The sequence below is a fragment of the Somniosus microcephalus genome, unplaced genomic scaffold, assembly GCF_052327205.1.
Source record: "Somniosus microcephalus isolate GS21.2 unplaced genomic scaffold, FLI_Smic_1.0 unresolved_chr4, whole genome shotgun sequence".
NCBI classification, from domain to species: Eukaryota; Metazoa; Chordata; class Chondrichthyes; order Squaliformes; family Somniosidae; genus Somniosus; species Somniosus microcephalus.
In genome coordinates, this window is record NW_028225182.1 from 5,550,096 (window position 1) to 5,562,956 (window position 12,861).

General features: G+C 40.4%; 7 non-coding genes across 7 annotated transcripts; all 7 read right to left on the reverse strand.

Moving 5' to 3' along the window:
- Nucleotides 1-472: 472 nt before the first annotated feature.
- Nucleotides 473-545, reverse strand: trnav-aac (transfer RNA valine (anticodon AAC)). Its single transcript has one exon. It is a non-coding gene; the product is annotated as a tRNA-Val (tRNA).
- Nucleotides 546-2,522: 1,977 nt separating this feature from the next.
- On the reverse strand, nucleotides 2,523-2,595 carry trnav-aac (transfer RNA valine (anticodon AAC)). Its single transcript has one exon. It is a non-coding gene; the product is annotated as a tRNA-Val (tRNA).
- Nucleotides 2,596-4,572: 1,977 nt separating this feature from the next.
- On the reverse strand, nucleotides 4,573-4,645 carry trnav-aac (transfer RNA valine (anticodon AAC)). Its single transcript has one exon. It is a non-coding gene; the product is annotated as a tRNA-Val (tRNA).
- Nucleotides 4,646-6,622: 1,977 nt separating this feature from the next.
- trnav-aac (transfer RNA valine (anticodon AAC)) lies at nucleotides 6,623-6,695 on the reverse strand. The gene has a single exon. It is a non-coding gene; the product is annotated as a tRNA-Val (tRNA).
- Nucleotides 6,696-8,672: 1,977 nt separating this feature from the next.
- Nucleotides 8,673-8,745, reverse strand: trnav-aac (transfer RNA valine (anticodon AAC)). Its single transcript has one exon. It is a non-coding gene; the product is annotated as a tRNA-Val (tRNA).
- A 1,977-nt stretch (nucleotides 8,746-10,722) lies between these two features.
- trnag-acc (transfer RNA glycine (anticodon ACC)) lies at nucleotides 10,723-10,795 on the reverse strand. The gene has a single exon. It is a non-coding gene; the product is annotated as a tRNA-Gly (tRNA).
- A 1,977-nt stretch (nucleotides 10,796-12,772) lies between these two features.
- Nucleotides 12,773-12,845, reverse strand: trnav-aac (transfer RNA valine (anticodon AAC)). Its single transcript has one exon. It is a non-coding gene; the product is annotated as a tRNA-Val (tRNA).
- Nucleotides 12,846-12,861: the final 16 nt, after the last annotated feature.

Genomic DNA, 12,861 nt, shown 5'->3' on the forward strand with positions numbered 1-12,861 from the left:
ATTAATCAACCCACAACATTTTGTTGCACACTGCAGGAATTGCTAACATGTATACCGGATGACAGTCAAACTTCAATAACTTTTTATAGAATCATAGAAAATTGCCTGAACCCCTGTGGTTAATGAAGGGAATTTTAATGGTTGAGTTCCGTATACACCTTGGAATTCTGGAAAACATGGTTTGTAGTTTGCAGAAACGGGGCTTAGATCTGCTGTTGTGAACCGAGGTAAAGCTGCAGGATCCTTGAACAATCTTTCACAATTCAACTGAAAGCAGCCGGAATGTGCAACTTTGAGAGGGGCTGTCTGCACGGTCAGGGCTGGAAACGGAAGTGAGCGAGCGAAACCGTAGTGTTCTGTGTGTGTGTACAACTGTACAGAATAACACAAATGTAACAGGACTTTGTTACATTGCATAACAAATGCGAATTGATCCATTTTTCTACGATTTAAATGAACATGATTTACAAAATGTTTCCGCCCGGTTTCGAACCGGGGACCTTTCGCGTGTTAGGCGAACGTGATAACCACTACACTACGGAAACGCTGGATAAAACAGTCGCCTTTGGCTATAAATCTATGAATCTATGAAGAAAGTTATTTAAGTTTGACTGTCACCCAGCAAACATGTTACAATTTCCTTCAGTGTGCAACACACATTTTTGTTCGTTTTAATACAATTAATAAGATTCTCACAGACTTCAATTGTCTTTGTCAGAACTGAAATCCCTGACTGGGAATCAAACCTGATTGTATTCAATGATGATTGGATTGTCCTATGAGGAGAGATTGAGTAGATTGGGCCTATAATCTCTGGAGTTCAGAAGTACGAGATGTGTTGTCATTGAAAGGTACAATTTTCTTGGAGGGCTTGAAAGGATAGAAGCTGAGAGGTTGTTTCCCCTGGCTGGAGAGTCTAGAACTGGGGGGCAGAGTCTGAGGATTAGGGGCCGGCTATTTGAGACTCAGATGAGGAGACATTTGTTCACTCAGAGGCTTGTGATCTTTGCAATTCTCAACCTCAGAGGGCAGTGGATGCTCAGTCATTGAGTATATTCAAGGATTTGAGAGTCCTTTTACATAGAATACAGAAAGTTAACTTTTGTGAGCTCTTCCTTTATATTGAGCGGTGTCTCCTTCTTTAATCGGTGTCAGCTTTCGCTCAGCGGTTACTTCGCAGCACCAACTTCTTTGTAAGTTCGAACTCTGTCTCACCGCGGGCGCAGTCTGGGCTTTTTTCAATCCCCTTCAACACCGAAACACATTAAAGCAGTGATTTTAATTTAGTAGTGTGATATTTTTCGAGGCACCATTAAATGATTCAATAATTTATTCCTATCAGTGTTGCAGGCTGGGTTCGATTCCCAGTTAGGGAAGAAATTTTGATATCACCGTTTCTTATTCATGAATGTGATGTAATTTTATTAAATTAATTACATGCATCTAATGTGAATAAATAAGAACTGCTTTAATCACCATTAATTAACCGGTAACTTTATTTTGCAGAATGAAAGACATAATAATATGGTTACTGAGGGACAGTCGAAACTTCATTCATTTATTTTGCTCTTTGCATCTCCTGAACTGTTAACCCATATCTCATTTTACACATTGCATTTCAGGAGAATGGTTTAAAATGTTCATTGCTTGAGAGAGCAGCGATCTGGGGCAACATTTGTAAAATTTAACGGGACCGGCTATTTCACAGAAAAAACCGATTCTCTCACATGATGTTTTCAGACCACACACTGACTGATCTTTGCTAGGCCCCAAGTGGATGATCTGACACTTGCCCGCGTTGAGCTCCATTATTCACTGGTCAGGGGAGATTTAATAGAGGTGATCAAAATTAAGGGGGAAACCGTTTCCACTGGCAGGAGTGTCAGCAGGGCTATGGGGGAAGAGCAGCGGAGTGGGACTGATTGGATAGCTCTTTCAAAGATGCAATATGAATTCCTCATTTTAACCTGCAATTGATAGATTTTAGTTAACCAACGGTATTAAGGGATCATTGAAGTCTGTGAGACACTTCATAACTGTTTCTATTATCATTAATCAACCCACAACATTTTGTTGCACACTGCAGGAATTGCTAACATGTATACCGGATGACAGTCAAACTTCAATAACTTTTTATAGAATCATAGAAAATTGCCTGAACCCCTGTGGTTAATGAAGGGAATTTTAATGGTTGAGTTCCGTATACACCTTGGAATTCTGGAAAACATGGTTTGTAGTTTGCAGAAACGGGGCTTAGATCTGCTGTTGTGAACCGAGGTAAAGCTGCAGGATCCTTGAATAATCTTTCACAATTCAACTGAAAGCAGCCGGAATGTGCAACTTTGAGAGGGGCTGTCTGCACGGTCAGGGCTGGAAACGGAAGTGAGCGAGCGAAACCGTAGTGTTCTGTGTGTGTGTACAACTGTACAGAATAACACAAATGTAACAGGACTTTGTTACATTGCATAACAAATGCGAATTGATCCATTTTTCTACGATTTAAATGAACATGATTTACAAAATGTTTCCGCCCGGTTTCGAACCGGGGACCTTTCGCGTGTTAGGCGAACGTGATAACCACTACACTACGGAAACGCTGGATAAAACAGTCGCCTTTGGCTATAAATCTATGAATCTATGAAGAAAGTTATTTAAGTTTGACTGTCACCCAGCAAACATGTTACAATTTCCTTCAGTGTGCAACACACATTTTTGTTCGTTTTAATACAATTAATAAGATTCTCACAGACTTCAATTGTCTTTGTCAGAACTGAAATCCCTGACTGGGAATCAAACCTGATTGTATTCAATGATGATTGGATTGTCCTATGAGGAGAGATTGAGTAGATTGGGCCTATAATCTCTGGAGTTCAGAAGTACGAGATGTGTTGTCATTGAAAGGTACAATTTTCTTGGAGGGCTTGAAAGGATAGAAGCTGAGAGGTTGTTTCCCCTGGCTGGACAGTCTAGAACTGGGGGGCAGAGTCTGAGGATTAGGGGCCGGCTATTTGAGACTCAGATGAGGAGACATTTCTTCACTCAGAGGCTTGTGATCTTTGCAATTCTCAACCTCAGAGGGCAGTGGATGCTCAGTCATTGAGTATATTCAAGGATTTGAGAGTCCTTTTACATAGAATACAGAAAGTTAACTTTTGTGAGCTCTTCCTTTATATTGAGCGGTGTCTCCTTCTTTAATCGGTGTCAGCTTTCGCTCAGCGGTTACTTCGCAGCACCAACTTCTTTGTAAGTTCGAACTCTGTCTCACCGCGGGCGCAGTCTGGGCTTTTTTCAATCCCCTTCAACACCGAAACACATTAAAGCAGTGATTTTAATTTAGTAGTGTGATATTTTTCGAGGCACCATTAAATGATTCAATAATTTATTCCTATCAGTGTTGCAGGCTGGGTTCGATTCCCAGTTAGGGAAGAAATTTTGATATCACCGTTTCTTATTCATGAATGTGATGTAATTTTATTAAATTAATTACATGCATCTAATGTGAATAAATAAGAACTGCTTTAATCACCATTAATTAACCGGTAACTTTATTTTGCAGAATGAAAGACATAATAATATGGTTACTGAGGGACAGTCGAAACTTCATTCATTTATTTTGCTCTTTGCATCTCCTGAACTGTTAACCCATATCTCATTTTACACATTGCATTTCAGGAGAATGGTTTAAAATGTTCATTGCTTGAGAGAGCAGCGATCTGGGGCAACATTTGTAAAATTTAACGGGACCGGCTATTTCACAGAAAAAACCGATTCTCTCACATGATGTTTTCAGACCACACACTGACTGATCTTTGCTAGGCCCCAAGTGGATGATCTGACACTTGCCCGCGTTGAGCTCCATTATTCACTGGTCAGGGGAGATTTAATAGAGGTGATCAAAATTAAGGGGGAAACCGTTTCCACTGGCAGGAGTGTCAGCAGGGCTATGGGGGAAGAGCAGCGGAGTGGGACTGATTGGATAGCTCTTTCAAAGATGCAATATGAATTCCTCATTTTAACCTGCAATTGATAGATTTTAGTTAACCAACGGTATTAAGGGATCATTGAAGTCTGTGAGACACTTCATAACTGTTTCTATTATCATTAATCAACCCACAACATTTTGTTGCACACTGCAGGAATTGCTAACATGTATACCGGATGACAGTCAAACTTCAATAACTTTTTATAGAATCATAGAAAATTGCCTGAACCCCTGTGGTTAATGAAGGGAATTTTAATGGTTGAGTTCCGTATACACCTTGGAATTCTGGAAAACATGGTTTGTAGTTTGCAGAAACGGGGCTTAGATCTGCTGTTGTGAACCGAGGTAAAGCTGCAGGATCCTTGAATAATCTTTCACAATTCAACTGAAAGCAGCCGGAATGTGCAACTTTGAGAGGGGCTGTCTGCACGGTCAGGGCTGGAAACGGAAGTGAGCGAGCGAAACCGTAGTGTTCTGTGTGTGTGTACAACTGTACAGAATAACACAAATGTAACAGGACTTTGTTACATTGCATAACAAATGCGAATTGATCCATTTTTCTACGATTTAAATGAACATGATTTACAAAATGTTTCCGCCCGGTTTCGAACCGGGGACCTTTCGCGTGTTAGGCGAACGTGATAACCACTACACTACGGAAACGCTGGATAAAACAGTCGCCTTTGGCTATAAATCTATGAATCTATGAAGAAAGTTATTTAAGTTTGACTGTCACCCAGCAAACATGTTACAATTTCCTTCAGTGTGCAACACACATTTTTGTTCGTTTTAATACAATTAATAAGATTCTCACAGACTTCAATTGTCTTTGTCAGAACTGAAATCCCTGACTGGGAATCAAACCTGATTGTATTCAATGATGATTGGATTGTCCTATGAGGAGAGATTGAGTAGATTGGGCCTATAATCTCTGGAGTTCAGAAGTACGAGATGTGTTGTCATTGAAAGGTACAATTTTCTTGGAGGGCTTGAAAGGATAGAAGCTGAGAGGTTGTTTCCCCTGGCTGGAGAGTCTAGAACTGGGGGGCAGAGTCTGAGGATTAGGGGCCGGCTATTTGAGACTCAGATGAGGAGACATTTCTTCACTCAGAGGCTTGTGATCTTTGCAATTCTCAACCTCAGAGGGCAGTGGATGCTCAGTCATTGAGTATATTCAAGGATTTGAGAGTCCTTTTACATAGAATACAGAAAGTTAACTTTTGTGAGCTCTTCCTTTATATTGAGCGCTGTCTCCTTCTTTAATCGTTGTCAGCTTTCGCTTGGCGGTTACTTCGCAGCACCAACTTCTTTGTAAGTTCGAACTCTGTCTCACCGCGGGCGCAGTCTGGGCTTTTTTCAATCCCCTTCAACACCGAAACACATTAAAGCAGTGATTTTAATTTAGTAGTGTGATATTTTTCGAGGCACCATTAAATGATTCAATAATTTATTCCTATCAGTGTTGCAGGCTGGGTTCGATTCACGGTTAGGGAAGAAATTTTGATATCACCGTTTCTTATTCATGAATGCGATGTAATTTTATTAAATTAATTACATGCATCTAATGTGAATAAATAAGAACTGCTTTAATCACCATTAATTAACCGGTAACTTTATTTTGCGGAATGAAAGACATAATAATATGGTTACTGAGGGACAGTCGAAACTTCATTCATTTATTTTGCTCTTTGCATCTCCTGAACTGTTAACCCATATCTCATTTTACACATTGCATTTCAGGAGAATGGTTTAAAATGTTCATTGCTTGAGAGAGCAGCGATCTGGGGCAACATTTGTAAAATTTAACGGGACCGGCTATTTCACAGAAAAAACCGATTTTCTCACATGATGTTTTCAGACCACACACTGACTGATCTTTGCTAGGCCCCAAGTGGATGATCTGACACTTGCCCGCGTTGAGCTCCATTATTCACTGGTCAGGGGAGATTTAATAGAGGTGATCAAAATTAAGGGGGAAACCGTTTCCACTGGCAGGAGTTTCAGCAGGGCTATGGGGGAAGAGCAGCGGAGTGGGACTGATTGGATAGCTCTTTCAAAGATGCAATATGAATTCCTCATTTTAACCTGCAATTGATAGATTTTAGTTAACCAACGGTATTAAGGGATCATTGAAGTCTGTGAGACACTTCATAACTGTTTCTATTATCATTAATCAACCCACAACATTTTGTTGCACACTGCAGGAATTGCTAACATGTATACCGGATGACAGTCAAACTTCAATAACTTTTTATAGAATCATAGAAAATTGCCTGAACCCCTGTGGTTAATGAAGGGAATTTTAATGGTTGAGTTCCGTATACACCTTGGAATTCTGGAAAACATGGTTTGTAGTTTGCAGAAACGGGGCTTAGATCTGCTGTTGTGAACCGAGGTAAAGCTGCAGGATCCTTGAATAATCTTTCACAATTCAACTGAAAGCAGCCGGAATGTGCAGCTTTGAGAGGGGCTGTCTGCACGGTCAGGGCTGGAAACGGAAGTGAGCGAGCGAAACCGTAGTGTTCTGTGTGTGTGTACAACTGTACAGAATAACACAAATGTAACAGGACTTTGTTACATTGCATAACAAATGCGAATTGATCCATTTTTCTACGATTTAAATGAACATGATTTACAAAATGTTTCCGCCCGGTTTCGAACCGGGGACCTTTCGCGTGTTAGGCGAACGTGATAACCACTACACTACGGAAACGCTGGATAAAACAGTCGCCTTTGGCTATAAATCTATGAATCTATGAAGAAAGTTATTTAAGTTTGACTGTCACCCAGCAAACATGTTACAATTTCCTTCAGTGTGCAACACACATTTTTGTTCGTTTTAATACAATTAATAAGATTCTCACAGACTTCAATTGTCTTTGTCAGAACTGAAATCCCTGACTGGGAATCAAACCTGATTGTATTCAATGATGATTGGATTGTCCTATGAGGAGAGATTGAGTAGATTGGGCCTATAATCTCTGGAGTTCAGAAGTACGAGATGTGTTGTCATTGAAAGGTACAATTTTCTTGGAGGGCTTGAAAGGATAGAAGCTGAGAGGTTGTTTCCCCTGGCTGGAGAGTCTAGAACTGGGGGGCAGAGTCTGAGGATTAGGGGCCGGCTATTTGAGACTCAGATGAGGAGACATTTCTTCACTCAGAGGCTTGTGATCTTTGCAATTCTCAACCTCAGAGGGCAGTGGATGCTCAGTCATTGAGTATATTCAAGGATTTGAGAGTCCTTTTACATAGAATACAGAAAGTTAACTTTTGTGAGCTCTTCCTTTATATTGAGCGCTGTCTCCTTCTTTAATCGTTGTCAGCTTTCGCTTGGCGGTTACTTCGCAGCACCAACTTCTTTGTAAGTTCGAACTCTGTCTCACCGCGGGCGCAGTCTGGGCTTTTTTCAATCCCCTTCAACACCGAAACACATTAAAGCAGTGATTTTAATTTAGTAGTGTGATATTTTTCGAGGCACCATTAAATGATTCAATAATTTATTCCTATCAGTGTTGCAGGCAGGGTTCGATTCACGGTTAGGGAAGAAATTTTGATATCACCGTTTCTTATTCATGAATGCGATGTAATTTTATTAAATTAATTACATGCATCTAATGTGAATAAATAAGAACTGCTTTAATCACCATTAATTAACCGGTAACTTTATTTTGCGGAATGAAAGACATAATAATATGGTTACTGAGGGACAGTCGAAACTTCATTCATTTATTTTGCTCTTTGCATCTCCTGAACTGTTAACCCATATCTCATTTTACACATTGCATTTCAGGAGAATGGTTTAAAATGTTCATTGCTTGAGAGAGCAGCGATCTGGGGCAACATTTGTAAAATTTAACGGGACCGGCTATTTCACAGAAAAAACCGATTCTCTCACATGATGTTTTCAGACCACACACTGACTGATCTTTGCTAGGCCCCAAGTGGATGATCTGACACTTGCCCGCGTTGAGCTCCATTATTCACTGGTCAGGGGAGATTTAATAGAGGTGATCAAAATTAAGGGGGAAACCGTTTCCACTGGCAGGAGTGTCAGCAGGGCTATGGGGGAAGAGCAGCGGAGTGGGACTGATTGGATAGCTCTTTCAAAGATGCAATATGAATTCCTCATTTTAACCTGCAATTGATAGATTTTAGTTAACCAACGGTATTAAGGGATCATTGAAGTCTGTGAGACACTTCATAACTGTTTCTATTATCATTAATCAACCCACAACATTTTGTTGCACACTGCAGGAATTGCTAACATGTATACCGGATGACAGTCAAACTTCAATAACTTTTTATAGAATCATAGAAAATTGCCTGAACCCCTGTGGTTAATGAAGGGAATTTTAATGGTTGAGTTCCGTATACACCTTGGAATTCTGGAAAACATGGTTTGTAGTTTGCAGAAACGGGGCTTAGATCTGCTGTTGTGAACCGAGGTAAAGCTGCAGGATCCTTGAATAATCTTTCACAATTCAACTGAAAGCAGCCGGAATGTGCAACTTTGAGAGGGGCTGTCTGCACGGTCAGGGCTGGAAACGGAAGTGAGCGAGCGAAACCGTAGTGTTCTGTGTGTGTGTACAACTGTACAGAATAACACAAATGTAACAGGACTTTGTTACATTGCATAACAAATGCGAATTGATCCATTTTTCTACGATTTAAATGAACATGATTTACAAAATGTTTCCGCCCGGTTTCGAACCGGGGACCTTTCGCGTGTTAGGCGAACGTGATAACCACTACACTACGGAAACGCTGGATAAAACAGTCGCCTTTGGCTATAAATCTATGAATCTATGAAGAAAGTTATTTAAGTTTGACTGTCACCCAGCAAACATGTTACAATTTCCTTCAGTGTGCAACACACATTTTTGTTCGTTTTAATACAATTAATAAGATTCTCACAGACTTCAATTGTCTTTGTCAGAACTGAAATCCCTGACTGGGAATCAAACCTGATTGTATTCAATGATGATTGGATTGTCCTATGAGGAGAGATTGAGTAGATTGGGCCTATAATCTCTGGAGTTCAGAAGTACGAGATGTGTTGTCATTGAAAGGTACAATTTTCTTGGAGGGCTTGAAAGGATAGAAGCTGAGAGGTTGTTTCCCCTGGCTGGACAGTCTAGAACTGGGGGGCAGAGTCTGAGGATTAGGGGCCGGCTATTTGAGACTCAGATGAGGAGACATTTCTTCACTCAGAGGCTTGTGATCTTTGCAATTCTCAACCTCAGAGGGCAGTGGATGCTCAGTCATTGAGTATATTCAAGGATTTGAGAGTCCTTTTACATAGAATACAGAAAGTTAACTTTTGTGAGCTCTTCCTTTATATTGAGCGGTGTCTCCTTCTTTAATCGGTGTCAGCTTTCGCTCAGCGGTTACTTCGCAGCACCAACTTCTTTGTAAGTTCGAACTCTGTCTCACCGCGGGCGCAGTCTGGGCTTTTTTCAATCCCCTTCAACACCGAAACACATTAAAGCAGTGATTTTAATTTAGTAGTGTGATATTTTTCGAGGCACCATTAAATGATTCAATAATTTATTCCTATCAGTGTTGCAGGCTGGGTTCGATTCCCAGTTAGGGAAGAAATTTTGATATCACCGTTTCTTATTCATGAATGCGATGTAATTTTATTAAATTAATTACATGCATCTAATGTGAATAAATAAGAACTGCTTTAATCACCATTAATTAACCGGTAACTTTATTTTGCGGAATGAAAGACATAATAATATGGTTACTGAGGGACAGTCGAAACTTCATTCATTTATTTTGCTCTTTGCATCTCCTGAACTGTTAACCCATATCTCATTTTACACATTGCATTTCAGGAGAATGGTTTAAAATGTTCATTGCTTGAGAGAGCAGCGATCTGGGGCAACATTTGTAAAATTTAACGGGACCGGCTATTTCACAGAAAAAACCGATTCTCTCACATGATGTTTTCAGACCACACACTGACTGATCTTTGCTAGGCCCCAAGTGGATGATCTGACACTTGCCCGCGTTGAGCTCCATTATTCACTGGTCAGGGGAGATTTAATAGAGGTGATCAAAATTAAGGGGGAAACCGTTTCCACTGGCAGGAGTGTCAGCAGGGCTATGGGGGAAGAGCAGCGGAGTGGGACTGATTGGATAGCTCTTTCAAAGATGCAATATGAATTCCTCATTTTAACCTGCAATTGATAGATTTTAGTTAACCAACGGTATTAAGGGATCATTGAAGTCTGTGAGACACTTCATAACTGTTTCTATTATCATTAATCAACCCACAACATTTTGTTGCACACTGCAGGAATTGCTAACATGTATACCGGATGACAGTCAAACTTCAATAACTTTTTATAGAATCATAGAAAATTGCCTGAACCCCTGTGGTTAATGAAGGGAATTTTAATGGTTGAGTTCCGTATACACCTTGGAATTCTGGAAAACATGGTTTGTAGTTTGCAGAAACGGGGCTTAGATCTGCTGTTGTGAACCGAGGTAAAGCTGCAGGATCCTTGAATAATCTTTCACAATTCAACTGAAAGCAGCCGGAATGTGCAACTTTGAGAGGGGCTGTCTGCACGGTCAGGGCTGGAAACGGAAGTGAGCGAGCGAAACCGTAGTGTTCTGTGTGTGTGTACAACTGTACAGAATAACACAAATGTAACAGGACTTTGTTACATTGCATAACAAATGCGAATTGATCCATTTTTCTACGATTTAAATGAACATGATTTACAAAATGTTTCCGCCCGGTTTCGAACCGGGGACCTTTCGCGTGGTAGGCGAACGTGATAACCACTACACTACGGAAACGCTGGATAAAACAGTCGCCTTTGGCTATAAATCTATGAATCTATGAAGAAAGTTATTTAAGTTTGACTGTCACCCAGCAAACATGTTACAATTTCCTTCAGTGTGCAACACACATTTTTGTTCGTTTTAATACAATTAATAAGATTCTCACAGACTTCAATTGTCTTTGTCAGAACTGAAATCCCTGACTGGGAATCAAACCTGATTGTATTCAATGATGATTGGATTGTCCTATGAGGAGAGATTGAGTAGATTGGGCCTATAATCTCTGGAGTTCAGAAGTACGAGATGTGTTGTCATTGAAAGGTACAATTTTCTTGGAGGGCTTGAAAGGATAGAAGCTGAGAGGTTGTTTCCCCTGGCTGGAGAGTCTAGAACTGGGGGGCAGAGTCTGAGGATTAGGGGCCGGCTATTTGAGACTCAGATGAGGAGACATTTCTTCACTCAGAGGCTTGTGATCTTTGCAATTCTCAACCTCAGAGGGCAGTGGATGCTCAGTCATTGAGTATATTCAAGGATTTGAGAGTCCTTTTACATAGAATACAGAAAGTTAACTTTTGTGAGCTCTTCCTTTATATTGAGCGCTGTCTCCTTCTTTAATCGTTGTCAGCTTTCGCTTGGCGGTTACTTCGCAGCACCAACTTCTTTGTAAGTTCGAACTCTGTCTCACCGCGGGCGCAGTCTGGGCTTTTTTCAATCCCCTTCAACACCGAAACACATTAAAGCAGTGATTTTAATTTAGTAGTGTGATATTTTTCGAGGCACCATTAAATGATTCAATAATTTATTCCTATCAGTGTTGCAGGCTGGGTTCGATTCACGGTTAGGGAAGAAATTTTGATATCACCGTTTCTTATTCATGAATGCGATGTAATTTTATTAAATTAATTACATGCATCTAATGTGAATAAATAAGAACTGCTTTAATCACCATTAATTAACCGGTAACTTTATTTTGCGGAATGAAAGACATAATAATATGGTTACTGAGGGACAGTCGAAACTTCATTCATTTATTTTGCTCTTTGCATCTCCTGAACTGTTAACCCATATCTCATTTTACACATTGCATTTCAGGAGAATGGTTTAAAATGTTCATTGCTTGAGAGAGCAGCGATCTGGGGCAACATTTGTAAAATTTAACGGGACCGGCTATTTCACAGAAAAAACCGATTTTCTCACATGATGTTTTCAGACCACACACTGACTGATCTTTGCTAGGCCCCAAGTGGATGATCTGACACTTGCCCGCGTTGAGCTCCATTATTCACTGGTCAGGGGAGATTTAATAGAGGTGATCAAAATTAAGGGGGAAACCGTTTCCACTGGCAGGAGTTTCAGCAGGGCTATGGGGGAAGAGCAGCGGAGTGGGACTGATTGGATAGCTCTTTCAAAGATGCAATATGAATTCCTCATTTTAACCTGCAATTGATAGATTTTAGTTAACCAACGGTATTAAGGGATCATTGAAGTCTGTGAGACACTTCATAACTGTTTCTATTATCATTAATCAACCCACAACATTTTGTTGCACACTGCAGGAATTGCTAACATGTATACCGGATGACAGTCAAACTTCAATAACTTTTTATAGAATCATAGAAAATTGCCTGAACCCCTGTGGTTAATGAAGGGAATTTTAATGGTTGAGTTCCGTATACACCTTGGAATTCTGGAAAACATGGTTTGTAGTTTGCAGAAACGGGGCTTAGATCTGCTGTTGTGAACCGAGGTAAAGCTGCAGGATCCTTGAATAATCTTTCACAATTCAACTGAAAGCAGCCGGAATGTGCAGCTTTGAGAGGGGCTGTCTGCACGGTCAGGGCTGGAAACGGAAGTGAGCGAGCGAAACCGTAGTGTTCTGTGTGTGTGTACAACTGTACAGAATAACACAAATGTAACAGGACTTTGTTACATTGCATAACAAATGCGAATTGATCCATTTTTCTACGATTTAAATGAACATGATTTACAAAATGTTTCCGCCCGGTTTCGAACCGGGGACCTTTCGCGTGTTAGGCGAACGTGATAACCACTACACTACGGAAACGCTGGATAAAACAGTC